The sequence below is a fragment of the Sarcophilus harrisii genome, chromosome 2 (genome assembly GCF_902635505.1).
Source record: "Sarcophilus harrisii chromosome 2, mSarHar1.11, whole genome shotgun sequence".
In the NCBI taxonomy this organism is placed as follows: Eukaryota; Metazoa; Chordata; class Mammalia; order Dasyuromorphia; family Dasyuridae; genus Sarcophilus; species Sarcophilus harrisii.
Genome location: NC_045427.1, coordinates 536,532,744 through 536,545,421, shown reverse-complemented (window position 1 = coordinate 536,545,421; position 12,678 = coordinate 536,532,744). Strand labels below are relative to the sequence as shown.

At 33.4% G+C, this 12,678-nt stretch overlaps 1 long non-coding RNA gene across 11 annotated transcripts in view; it reads right to left on the bottom strand.

Annotated features, from left to right (window-relative positions):
* Positions 1–399: 399 nt before the first annotated feature.
* The window catches only part of LOC111719314, a 177,348-nt gene continuing 165,069 nt past the window's right edge, over positions 400–12,678 (bottom strand). For 10 of the 11 annotated variants that reach the window (XR_004232418.1, XR_004232426.1, XR_004232417.1 and 7 more), the window contains 3 exons: positions 2,288–2,452; positions 1,880–1,968; positions 400–799 (listed from right to left, as the gene is read on the bottom strand). This is a non-coding gene — a long non-coding RNA (uncharacterized LOC111719314). The remainder of the gene's footprint in view (positions 800–1,879; positions 1,969–2,287; positions 2,453–12,678) is intronic. The other variant, XR_004232427.1, reaches the window with a different exon arrangement.

The following is a 12,678-nucleotide window of genomic DNA, read 5'->3' as shown; positions in this document are numbered from 1 at the left end:
AGTAGCCAAATTACTCACTTGATAGGACAATAACTCAGATAAGAGGGAAAAAATATACCTGCATGGCAAAATGAAAACAGAAAAGAAAAATAATAACTTTGAAGAGTTTAAATTTTTTAAAAAAGAAAAATTATAATTATTCAGTCTCTCATAACTAAAAGAATCCCAGAAAACAAAACTACCCAAATAAGTCTAAATGTTAAGCATGAAAATAACATTTTGGTCATGTATACTTATTGTGTATCTAATTTATATTTTAATATATTTAACATCTACTGGTCATCCTGCCATCTAGGGGAGGGGGTGGGGGGGGTAAGAGGTGAAAAATTGGAACAAGAGGTTTGGCAATTGTTAATGCTGTAAAGTTACCCATGCATATATCCTGTAAATAAAAGGCTATTAAATAAAAAAATAAAATAAAATAAATAAATAAATAAATAAATGTTAAGCATGGTTCCACCATCCTTCATTTAGGATGACATAGTTTTTTGACATATTTTGAGAATTTGTGAACATTTTCTTGCTATTGATTTCCTTGTAGAATTCCCAAATGATAGGTGCATTTATGAGGCTGTATTGAATATATCACTGAATGGAAAACTTGACATATTTTACCTAATGTTCAATCACTACCTGTTTAAAGTTTACCCATATCAAACATATGTCTGTGTGTACATCTTGGATACCCCATCTAGATTTATAGATTAGCAGCCTTAGTACCCATTTCTTTTTATCTTTGACAGACAACATTTCCATCCAGCTGTCGTTCAACAAAGTGCTCTTGCATTTTAAAAGTTGCCTGAAAGAAAAAGAGAAATAATTTTTAGTATTTGACAGGAATGCAAGTCCTTTCTAATCTTCTCTCAACATATGAAAGTTACTAAATTCTATACAAGAGTTAATATTACTAATCTTTGTCTACTTCCTAGTAAATCAAGGCAGCTCTGTGAATTTTATAAGGTAGGGTAAAAGACTCAAAATTTGTGATTCAGTAACCTCACCTTTTCCCAGGTTATTGGGGGAAGAGGTGACTGGGTGGAAACTTTTTTTTTTTCCACTGGGAATGCATATAAGCTTATTTACCGAGTCAATTAACAAAAGATAACCTCCCATTGTGCAATCATCAATAAATCAATTGTGTTAATACTATCTTGGAATGTCTTCCACTATTTACTTTCATATTGTTTACTTTAGACAGTTGACAAAGCCAGCACCCTTGAGACAGCTTGATTAAAGGCAAATGGATTTTGTAGTATTGACTGTATAATATATGTGTACATATACATCTCTCTATATACACATGCATACATATATATGTGTATTATATACATAATAGATACATCATATATACATTTTACAGAATGTTTAAGTTTAGTTATAGTTTACCTACTTCTTAAATACTTCTTATTCCTTCTGTGTAAGGATTATGTTGAATGAATACATGGGAAGACAAACATTTATGAACAGTGATAGAATGGTCACTTAATACACCACCTACTTTGTCATTTGAATAATCTATTCACATTGACCTCAACCTCCCACTCATAGCCACCCTCCACAATCTGGGGAATCAAATTAATCTTCAATTATGTAGAAGAATTTCAGGAACGAACTAAGCTCAAGTTACTGTGTTGTTTACTGCTATGAAGAGATTTACATTGCAATCAGCCAGAATTCTGTGTGTTTGTGTGATTTTTCAGCAACATAAGTGAAATCTGCTTCTCAGATTCCTCTTCCTGTGTGAACTTCAACCATATGAAAATTTACCTTTGATTTGGAGGCAGACAATCTTCTTTTAACTGTCAATTACCTGTTCTATAAAACTGAATTCAAACTATTGAAAAAGTAGAATTTTTTTTTTAATCTGAGCACTTCTTACTTTCAATAAAGCCAGAGACAGTCTAAGAATAGGTTTCCTTTGCATAGACCAACTTCTCAGTTTCTGCCCAGAGGTAGATCCCAATGACACTGGATACACAGAAAGTAAAAATAGAAAAAAGAAACATGTTCTTAAAGGTTCTGACTTCAGGTTTGGCTGTAGACTTGGGCAAAGTTCACCCCTCCCTTTTCATGACAGGCTGCATATTTTTCAAGTTTCTACTTGCTTCTTAGAGAATAAAAATGTGTCCTGTGAGTTCCAATTGCTTAAGCCAAACTGGGCCCATTTAAGATTAGATTTTTGTTATAAATATTGTTTTTTTTTATTGCAACGCAGAATAAATGCCTAAGAGACACAGTTTCCCACCCCCATACACATATACTCACTGTAACTTTGAAGCAATCTTACCTTCAAGGTAGGAAATTAATTATTCCACTTATTCTCCTTTTTCTTCCTAAATCAGTAGCCTTGGAAATAAATTGAATATTATGCTGCTTCAGAGCACATCTTCTTGTCAGGCGTTGAGTTTCATTCTTTTCTTGATAATGATTGGTGGCTCTAAAACTCACATGACTATTGGATAATAAATGGAAACTGTCATTGTTCTAAGGCTGTTCTAAGGCTTTTTTTTTTTTTCCTTTTTTGCTTTGACCTCATTGTGATATATGTCTACTTCAGGGTGTTTTGAAAAGACTGAGGGAAACAGACAAGGACTTTTAAAGGGAAAACAGACCTCTAATTGGATGTCTCTTGCAGACCCTTCCATGACCCTTTACAATCCTAATGGATTGGTTCTCATATGAGATCTTGGAACTTCCTATGTTGCTATTATGTTCTATACTTCTAAATTATTTCAACAATGGATTTTTTAAAAAATCAATAATAATGGCATCAATATGCAAGAAAAGAAAGATAGAGCTTCCAATTTTTATAAGCAAATGTCAGAAAATGATAAAAATAACCTTCTTTAAAAATTTTTAATTGCATAAGAGTGTATGCTTTGAGTTGATATAAAAAACCACAGAACTTTCTCTCATATACTTCTGAAGTTAGAAATTCATAACATTGTTATGAGTAACCTTTGAATATATTGTATTGTGAATTTTCTTTTTGGTCAAACTGAAAAAAAAAATGGAATCACCCTCAATACAAAACTTTGAATAACACTCTGTTATAAAATTGGACATATCTGAAAAATGCCTAAACAACAAAAAATAGTTTCTGTATCTCTAAATGGACATAAGGCAAATGAAAAGTATGCATTAAGAGATATTTAAAGATTATGATATGAAACCTAAAAGCCCTCCTGTTTTTTCAATATAATTAAGGAGCTTTGTCCTTTCAAACTCTTTTTCTATTGCCTCCATGCTTTTTTTCTATAAAGACTGACATGTCCATCATTTTTGTTTTTTTCCTGCCTTTTGATAGTATTTTATATTATACTTCTTTGTCTTCCATTCTGCCATTTTTACATTACTTTTATATTTTTGTCCAAGTTATCATGTTGCATATATTTCTTCACTGATTATATGTACTTCAACATATAGTTTAAATTGCTCTTTTTTATTTTTTATCTTTATGTATAATAGAGGTCGCATAGTAGAGAAAATAATGGATAAGAATAAAGAGATATGGGATGAGGGTTCTTCTTAACTTTTGATTGCCCACTATAAAATAAGTGGGTTGGAATGAATACTCTTTCAGGTCCTTCCCAGGTTTAAAAATTATAGATAGCCTAAGAGAAAAATATGGCATTTAAAACTTAAAAAAAATTGGGGGGAAACAAAAAACAGGAGAAGAAAGAAGAAATATATATTATTAGTTAACTGGCATTTATTAAATACCTACTATGTACTAAAGACCACAAAGCAAATCAAAAGTCAACAACGAAGTATTAAACAAAGACCACAGGTATCAGTGTCTAAATCAAAAGGCACAAATTTGTACAAATTAAAGTCAGTCCAAATCCACTTCAAATTAGGGAATCCACTTTCTTCTCAAAAAACAGCAAGCAATCTTCTCTGGGCTTAAATTAGCAGTCATACAAAATTACATCATACGCAAAAATTAAATCAGGAAAAAAGTCCATATAGCTGCAGTATATGTAATATATTAATATTATTTTAAGAGTAACAAATTGTGTATATTTCTGCTATTTGAACAATATTTTACATCTATAGATTACGCCTATTGTACTTGGAAAAAAAAACACAGAAGTTTGTAGATGAAAGGGACCTTTAAGGCCTTTTATTCAATGTTCAATGACAGAATGGGCCTTATAATAAATAGTGTTAAACTCAAGGGAGTAGGCCACAAGCTTCCTCCAAAACTCCTGAGTGTATAAGGAACCAGATTAAAACATAACTGGAAAATGTTTAACAAAATAAATAAAATCATAATACAACAGAGGTGCTATTAATTTGTGGGTTTCTAAGTCAATATGCAGTCACAGTTGGCTATCTAAGTTTGACTTAAAACATTTCTGACATTTGGTTATTTAATTTCTTCCTGAATACTTTCATTGATGGAGAATATACTATCTTACAAATTAATATTCTTTCTATAACTCTATAACTTTATAAAATTATTCTTCTTTGTACTGAACCAAAAACTTATATCCTTCAATTTCCATTGATTCTAAATCTATTTCTATATTAATATTTTCCCTTCCACATGACATTTCTTCAATTATTTGAGGACAACCATCTTATGGCCCCTAAGTCTTTTCTTCTTTAAACTTAACTATTCCTATGTACCTTAACTATTCCACATATGGCATTGTTTCTAAATGCCTTTGATCCTAGTTGCCTTCCTCTGATCATGACCATTTATTAATGTCTCTTTAAATGTGCAATGCCTAGACCTAAGGACAACAAATCTCCCAAATGATCAGACCAATACAAAATACTTCCTCTATCTGAAAAGTATTTTTCTTTAGAGTCTATTAATGTATTATGAGAAGCAGTGTTGTCTTTTCATTAGAGAGCTGGCCTTAGAGCCAGGAAGATCTGAGTTCAGTTTTATCTGTGACACTGGCTCTGTTGCTCTTGTTAGACTACTTCATATCTCATTGCCCCAGGCAACTCTTGGAAACTTAGACTCAACAAGTCTTAAGGACCATAAATTGTAGACCATAAAGTGAAGAGCTGCATTTTCCAGAAACTTTCCAACTCTCTTGGTAATCAAATTTCAAAATCCTTCCAATTCATGTTTTAACCAATTTTTTTAGACAACTAAGGAAACAATATAATATTGTCTGACCAAGTTTTCTGAAAAAGTCTTCAGTGGTAGAAGGATTTATTGAATCATATATGGAGTTACATTAATTAAACATTGTAGCAAAAAAAAAACCCTCTCATTTTCTTTCTCCTTTTTTGGGGGGTGAGGGGTTCAAAGGTGTTTAAATTTCTGTCACTGTAGTTTATTATGGAAAGAGGCATAAAATGAAAGCCATGGAAAGATTCCCAAAGAGGCTCAGTTCAGTAGAGTGTAAATTCCACAAGTAAGTTTACACTCCTGCCTTGTACAGTTATAGAAGGAAAAGGAATGTGTTTGGTCATAGTTTAAATTCCTGACCTTTTACCCTTGCCAGCATGTTGTCATGTATTTTTCATACTACAGTTCACAATTGTTTGCTAAACAATATGCTCTCCATTGTTAAAGGACATGAGATAATGATACATACATAAATAAAAATTCACTAGAATTTCTCCAATTTGGACTTTAGATTATCTTTATCTTTGAAGAGTTCTTTCACAGCAAGCAATGCTGTATGCCTAATCATGCTCAGTAATGATGATGACAGTGAAAATAATAACAGCAATATAAATAATGCCTCTTCAGACATCAAATTTCACTTATCAGATCTGGTAGAATTAAAGTTCTTGAGGACAAGGATATTTTAGTTTTGTCTTGTCATTAGCATCTACTACATTACTTTTCCTAGTATTTAATAAATATATCTTGAATCAAATAGAAGGGAAAAGATAAAGATTTTGCATGCAAAATAGCTATCATAAAGTTTCTGCAAAATAGATCTTATACTTTCTTCATAGTTGAACCCTACTAACTCTAATTTTAGACAAAAATCTAACAATCAATTTCTTACAGATGATTAAATAGAACCAGTTAAAAGTAAATGGGCAGGTTGTTAACAATAGGCATACTAACAGCTTCAAGAAGTAATCACAGACATATTGATAAGGGCACTTATCATAAGAGATAAACTACATATTTCCATTAGGAGTACAAAGCAATTAAAAGAGTTAAGTGCCTTTTATATGCATAGTCCTTGTAGGCAATAGAATCAGGTATATGAAAAATTAAAAAATTTTAAAATAGCCTATTACTTTCATAAAAACAAATACTGATTTTTGAAAGAATGAACCAAACTCTTTAACAGAAATATGTAAAGTAGCATGAGAGAAGGATATTTTTTTGAGCGAGGGATAAAGAAAAGAAAATAACTAGAAGAGTTGTTGAGTTGTGTCGAACTGTGACTCCATTTGAGTTTGGTTTGGAGGGAGGGTTGTATTTTTTTTTTTTTTTTGCAAAGATATTGGAGTGGTTTTCTATTTCATTTTCCTGCTCGTTTTACAGATGAGGAAACTAAAGCAAACAGGGTTCAGTGACTTGCTCAGGTTACCCAGATAGTAAATGTTTGAAGCAAGATTTGAACACAAGAATCTTCCTGACTCCAAACCCAACTCTCTATCCAATGTATCATTTAACTGTCCAACTACAAGAGTAACTGAAGTCCACAGAGATTCTATTTTAGGAAAATTTCCAAGAAAAATAAATCTTTTTAATTTTGTTATTTTAAAGGGAATGGGTTTCTTTTATTATGAAAGCTCACTTCTCTACTACATAGCCAATACTACAAATGAATATATAAGGTTTTACTATTCTGCTACTTTTTATAATACTTTTAACTTTTAAAAGTTATTGCACTTTTTTGCATCTTATTCCACAGTATTGTTGCTGTTTTTTAAAATCATATTATTATGCATATATGAACAAACCAATCTAATTTTCTTTTTCAAAACTTATTTATTTATTTAATATTTTCACCATTACATTCAAAACAATTTTTCTACATTTGTTTTTAAAATTTTTGAGTTTTAGGTTCTCTCCCTTATTCCCACCCATAATTAAAAAACCACATGTGAAGTTATGCAAAACATTTCCATAAAAGACAAATTATGAAAGAAAACATAGATCTCCCACCCTAATGAAAAAACCCTCAAGAAAAATTAAGTTTAAAAGAGAGAGGTAGAGAAATAGAGAATGCTTCAATTTGTGTTGAGACACAATCAGCTCCTTCTCTGGATATGGATAGGATTTTTCATCATAAGTCCTTCAAAGTAGTTGTGGATGATTGTACTACTGAGAATAACAAAATCATTTATAGCTGGTCATACCAGAATATTGCTATTACTTTGCATATAGTATATTTCACTTTATTCATGTTTGCTCATGGAAGACTTTTCAGGGTTTTTTTCCTGAGAGCTTTCTGCTCATCATTTTCCAGAGGACAATTATATTCCATGAGAAAAACCTGCTTCAATTTTTTTTTACAATTATTATTGCTAATTGTATTTCCCCCCATTTATCATCTCTCTCCTTTCACCTTTTCCCTCCTCGAAAGTGTTCTGCTACTGAGCACTACCACCTCCAATATGTCCTCTCTTTTATCATCCTCTCTCCCTTTTTCTTCCCCTCTTATTTTCCTGCAGGGAAAGATAGATTTCTATACACCTATTGAGTATGTATGTTATTTCCTATTTGAGTAAATTCTGATGAGAGAAGATTCACTTACTCCCCTTTTCCTCCCCTGTAAAAGCTTTTTCTTGCCTCTTTTTTTTTTAAATGGCAGATAATTTATACCATTCCACTCTTCCCTTTCCCTTTCTTCTCTTAATTTCATCATTAAAAAAAAAAAAAAGATAATATCCCTTCATATTCAACTCACATCCATGCTCTCTTTCTACATATATTTCTAACTGCTGTAAGGAGTATGTTCTACTGAGCTACAAGTATCATCCTCCCATGTAGGAATGTAAACAGATAAACCTTGTTAAGTCCCTTATGATATCATTTTTCTGATTATCTCCTTATGCTTCTCCAGAGCTCTATATTTGAAAATCAAATTTTCCATTCAGCATTCACCATGAATGCTTGAAAATCCTCTGTTTCATTGAATGACTACCTTTTCCTCTGAAGGATTATACTAAATTTTGCTGTGATTCTTGATTTCAATCCTAACTCCATTGCTTTTTGGAATATTCCAAACCCTCCAGACCTTTAATGTAGAAGTTGCTAAATCTTGTGTTATCCTGACTGTGGCTCCACTATAGTTGAATTGTTTCTTTCTAGATGTTTGCAATATTTTCTTCCTGACTTGGGAGTTGTAGAATTTGTGATATTCCTGGGAGTTTTCATTTTGGGTTCTCTTTCAGGAAGTGATCAAAGGATTTTTTTCAATTTATATGTTACCTTCTGGTTCTACACTATCTGTACAATTTTACTTGATAATTATGATGATCATGACTTTCAGGTAGAGCAATAATTTTTAAATTATCTTTCCTGGATCTATTTTCCAGATCAGTTGTTTTTCTAATGAGATATTTCACATCTTTTTCTATTTTTTCTTTTTGGTTTTCCTTTATTGTATCTTGATTTCTCATAAAGTTATTAGCTTTCATTTGCTTAATTTTATTTTTTAAGGAATTATTTTCCTTAGACAATTTTGTTTTTTAAGGCATTCTTTTTCTCATTAGCTTTCTGTATTTCCTTTTGCTCCTCTCTCAGTTCTTTCCTAATTTTTCCTTTATCTCTCTTAATTGATTTTCAAAGTCCTTTTTGAGCTCTTCCATGGCCTGAACCCAATTCTTATTTTTCTTGGAGGCTTTAGATGTAAAGCTTTGTTTTCGTTATCATCTTCTGAGTGTGTGTTTTGATCTTCCTTGTCATCATTATAACTTTCAGTGTTCAGAAACTTTTTTTTTTGTTTTCTGCTTATTTACTCTGCTTTTAACTCTTTGTTAAAGTAGGGTTCTGTTTCCAGGGTGGAGGATACATTGTCCCAGGCTTTAACAGATAATTTTTTTGTCCAATTTTGTGCAGTTGTTTTCAGAAATCCTTCTAGAAATCTGACCATAAGCACTATTTGCTGCCCTGGAGCTGTTAGATGTGTCCCCACCCCACTATAGCAGTAAGACCTAGTGTGCTGGCTGGGGCTGGAGCTCTGCTGACAGGAACTGTGCTGGTAATGCACACCAGATTCTCACCCATCATCACAGACCCTCTCCATTGACCTGAGTCCTTCATGGTTTTCCTAGGCTGAGAGGTCCAGAAGTCTCCAGCACTGCTGCTGATTCAGAGGTCCCACCTCACTGACACTATAGGTGAGGCTGGAGTTGTAGCTGGGGATGGGCCTGCAGCAATACTGTATGCTGGGGTCCCACTCTGGTTCCACAGACCTTTTCTGCTGACCTTCCAAGTCCCTTATGGTGTCTCTGGGCTGAGAGGTCTAGAAACCACCAGTACTGCCGCTGATTTAGAGGCTGGCCCCAGGCTGGGGCTCCCCTAGCATGTTCCGCATCAGGACTGCACACTGCTATTACTTTGGTGTCATAGACCTTTTCGGCTGGAAAATGTTCTATCCATCTTTTTGGGTGTTCTGATGCTCTAGAATTTGTTTAGAGTCATTATTTAAAAGAATTTGGAGCATTTTGAGGGAGAAGTTGGGTAAGTTTCAGCTTTTACTCCATCATCTTAATAAAATTTTCATAAATATATGTAGACTAAGTTTCTTATAAATATCTTAACATGAAATTTCTCTTGAATTATTTTCTATATTTCCTTATATTTTATTTCAGAGATTCTCCAAGACCATATATTCTTTTGTTTCTACCTTCTTCTTAATTAGATCCTGTAAATTCTTTTTTTTTTTTGTCTGTAACTTAACCTATAATGTCTTTCCCTTTCCTCCTATAAATCCCTCTCTCCACCATCCCTTGTAACCTTGGACAACTATATCCAAGTCTTTTGCTATGTTACATTTAGAGAATAGGTCTTGCAGTAGTTCCTCATTCCCATTCCTGTATGTTATGTTAGTGCCATCCCTCTTGACTCACAATTTTAAATTCATTTTATCCAGAAAATTGTTTTTAAATTTTACATGTTTTCTTTTTCCTAATGCATCTGCTTGTTTATTCCAACTCAGCCACACATAAGAATAATCTACATCTTTAGATTATTTCTAGGTGTTCTACTTTTCTAATTAGAGATTCTTATGTTCCTCTATCTGATCATAAATCTTACTATTTTATCTTTCCTTATACCTCATCTTTCCTAAATTTATTCTCCATCCTTATGGAAACCTACACTGGTCAATATCTTCAGACCATTACCTCATACTCTCATTTCACTGTTTTCCCCCTCTATAATCTTAACCCAGCAATTGCCACCCATCTCTCACCAAGCCTTACTTTAAATTATTTCTACCATCTGTCCATGTCTCTTCTGTTTCTGCTCAGAGATGCATACCAACTAGATAAAGTCTCATAACCATTCTGAATACATTACAAATTTATTTTGTCCAATCCTATCTAGGCTTTCACTATAGCAAAACATTCTTTTTAATCCTTCTTTAATTGGCTCCTTTGCTTCCAATAGAAGCTGTTCTAAATATTCTTTTCCCTCTTTCAACTTTTTACATAGTCCCCCACCCTCCTCAGCTGAGGACATTGATTCTTCTTTTGCTGAAATGATTATGATCATTTGATGAAAGATATCTCTAATCTTACTTGCCAAAGCCAACCCTTTTTTACATGTCCACTTGGTCATGGCTAATTATTTCCTCTAGTACCTTCTCTGTCTCTGTCTCTTTCTGTGTCTGTCTCTATCTCTCTGCATCTCTGGGTTTCTGTTTGTCTCTCTTGATCTCTGTGCTCTGTCTCTGTGTCTGATTTTGTTTCTCCGTCTCTGTTTCTATGTCTATGTCTGCCTCTCTGTCTGTCTCCTGCTCCCTCTTTTTAATAGTTCTGCATCATTTTCTGATCTTTTCACTTATAAATGTAGCCATCACCTCCCATCCTTAAAAACTCTTCAGAAGACCTTACCATATCCTCCTCCCTTTCTCAGCCAACCTCCTCAAAAAGGCTGCCTATATTTGATGTCTCCAATTTGGTTTCCTCTACCTTTTCAATGTAGTCTTTAACCTCGAGACATAACTGAAACTTCTCTTTCCAAAGTTAACAATAAAAATGAATTATCAATTTGATGGTCTTTCCCTAAGCCTCATCCTTTCCATATCATCTATTCTATTTGACACTGTTGACTGCTTTTTCCTCCTGGATACTCTCCTGTATGGGTTTGTGACATTTCTTCTGATTCACCTTCCCTCTCTCTCTCTTTTTAAACTGGTTCATCATCCATAACACACACCCTGACTGTGGATATTTACTAAGGCTTTGTTTGTAGATTTCTATTCTCTTCTATTCTTTCTCTTCTTAACCTTATCAGTTTCCAAGGGGACCAGTAACTATTTGCATATCAATTAGTTACCCAAGGACCACTCTGAGCAGATAGACTTTATCACCAGAAGATTGACCATCAACTAAAATATTCTGCAAGTCATTGATAATTACTCATGAAACTATCTCCTAAGGAGTATAAAGCTTAAAGTCTACCACCTTAAGAAATAGCACTCATACCGACAACATCATAAATCTTTGAAGAATGAAAAAAAAACAATAATCAAACTGAAACAGAGAATACTACAAACATTTGTGATTGCCAAGAGAGGAACATTACCACAAAATGTGGTATAACAAGCCCTGCTGTTTTTGCAATTTAGCTAAGTTTTCTACCTATGTCAAAAAACGTGTCATGGAACAACACTTTTAATTTTACATCCAGTGTAACAGTGTAATTACCTCCCTCCCTCTCCCTCTCTCTCTCTCTCTCTCTCTCTCTCTCTCTCTCTCTCTCTTCTTTCTCTGTATGTCTCTATCTCTTTCTCTGTCTCTACTCCTCTTCCTCCTCCTCCTCTTTCCCTTTCTCTCCCTTTCCTTCTCTCTCTCTCTTTCTCTCTGTCCATCTGTCTGTCTCTCTTTCTATATGTGTATATATATATATATATATATATATATATACACATATATATATATGTGTGCATTTCCATTTCTACTATGGTATGCATTTTATTTTCCTTTTTCCAGATATCCCCAGCGCTGTAACACCTGCTAAATCTTATTTAGTTTATAGTAATAGTATCTTTGGACAGGTGGCAAAGCATGGGATAAAAATGACCAAATCCTGTTTAATAATATCAATGAAGGAAGATATTAGGCTCCCAATACTTTCATTTGAAGCAAGAAAAACCCTGAACAAAGGTAGGACAAAAAGCTTTCATCATCCTTCTATTTCCCAGGGCTCTCAATAAAGTTGTTGTTTTTGTCCTTAATTAAATTAAATTTTAAAGAAAGTCTGAGGCATAGCAGGGGACTCCAATAAAAGGATTGCCTTACTCCCCCTCATCATGAATTACAACTTCAGTCCAGGCATGTTAGACATTATGCTCAAGAAGTTAATTTGAAAAGTTTTGAGGTATTCATGTCAACAGCAGCTTGCAATTGCAGCTGAGGTTCATCAAGTTGTAAAGTGAGAATATTAGAACTCTAGACCCCAACTCAAAAGGATAGCTCATGTAGCCACCAGTCAAGTGAATGTTTATGGAATATAGTGCAAAACTCAGTAAATGCTGCTCTTTGATCCTGTTTCAGTTTTCTCTG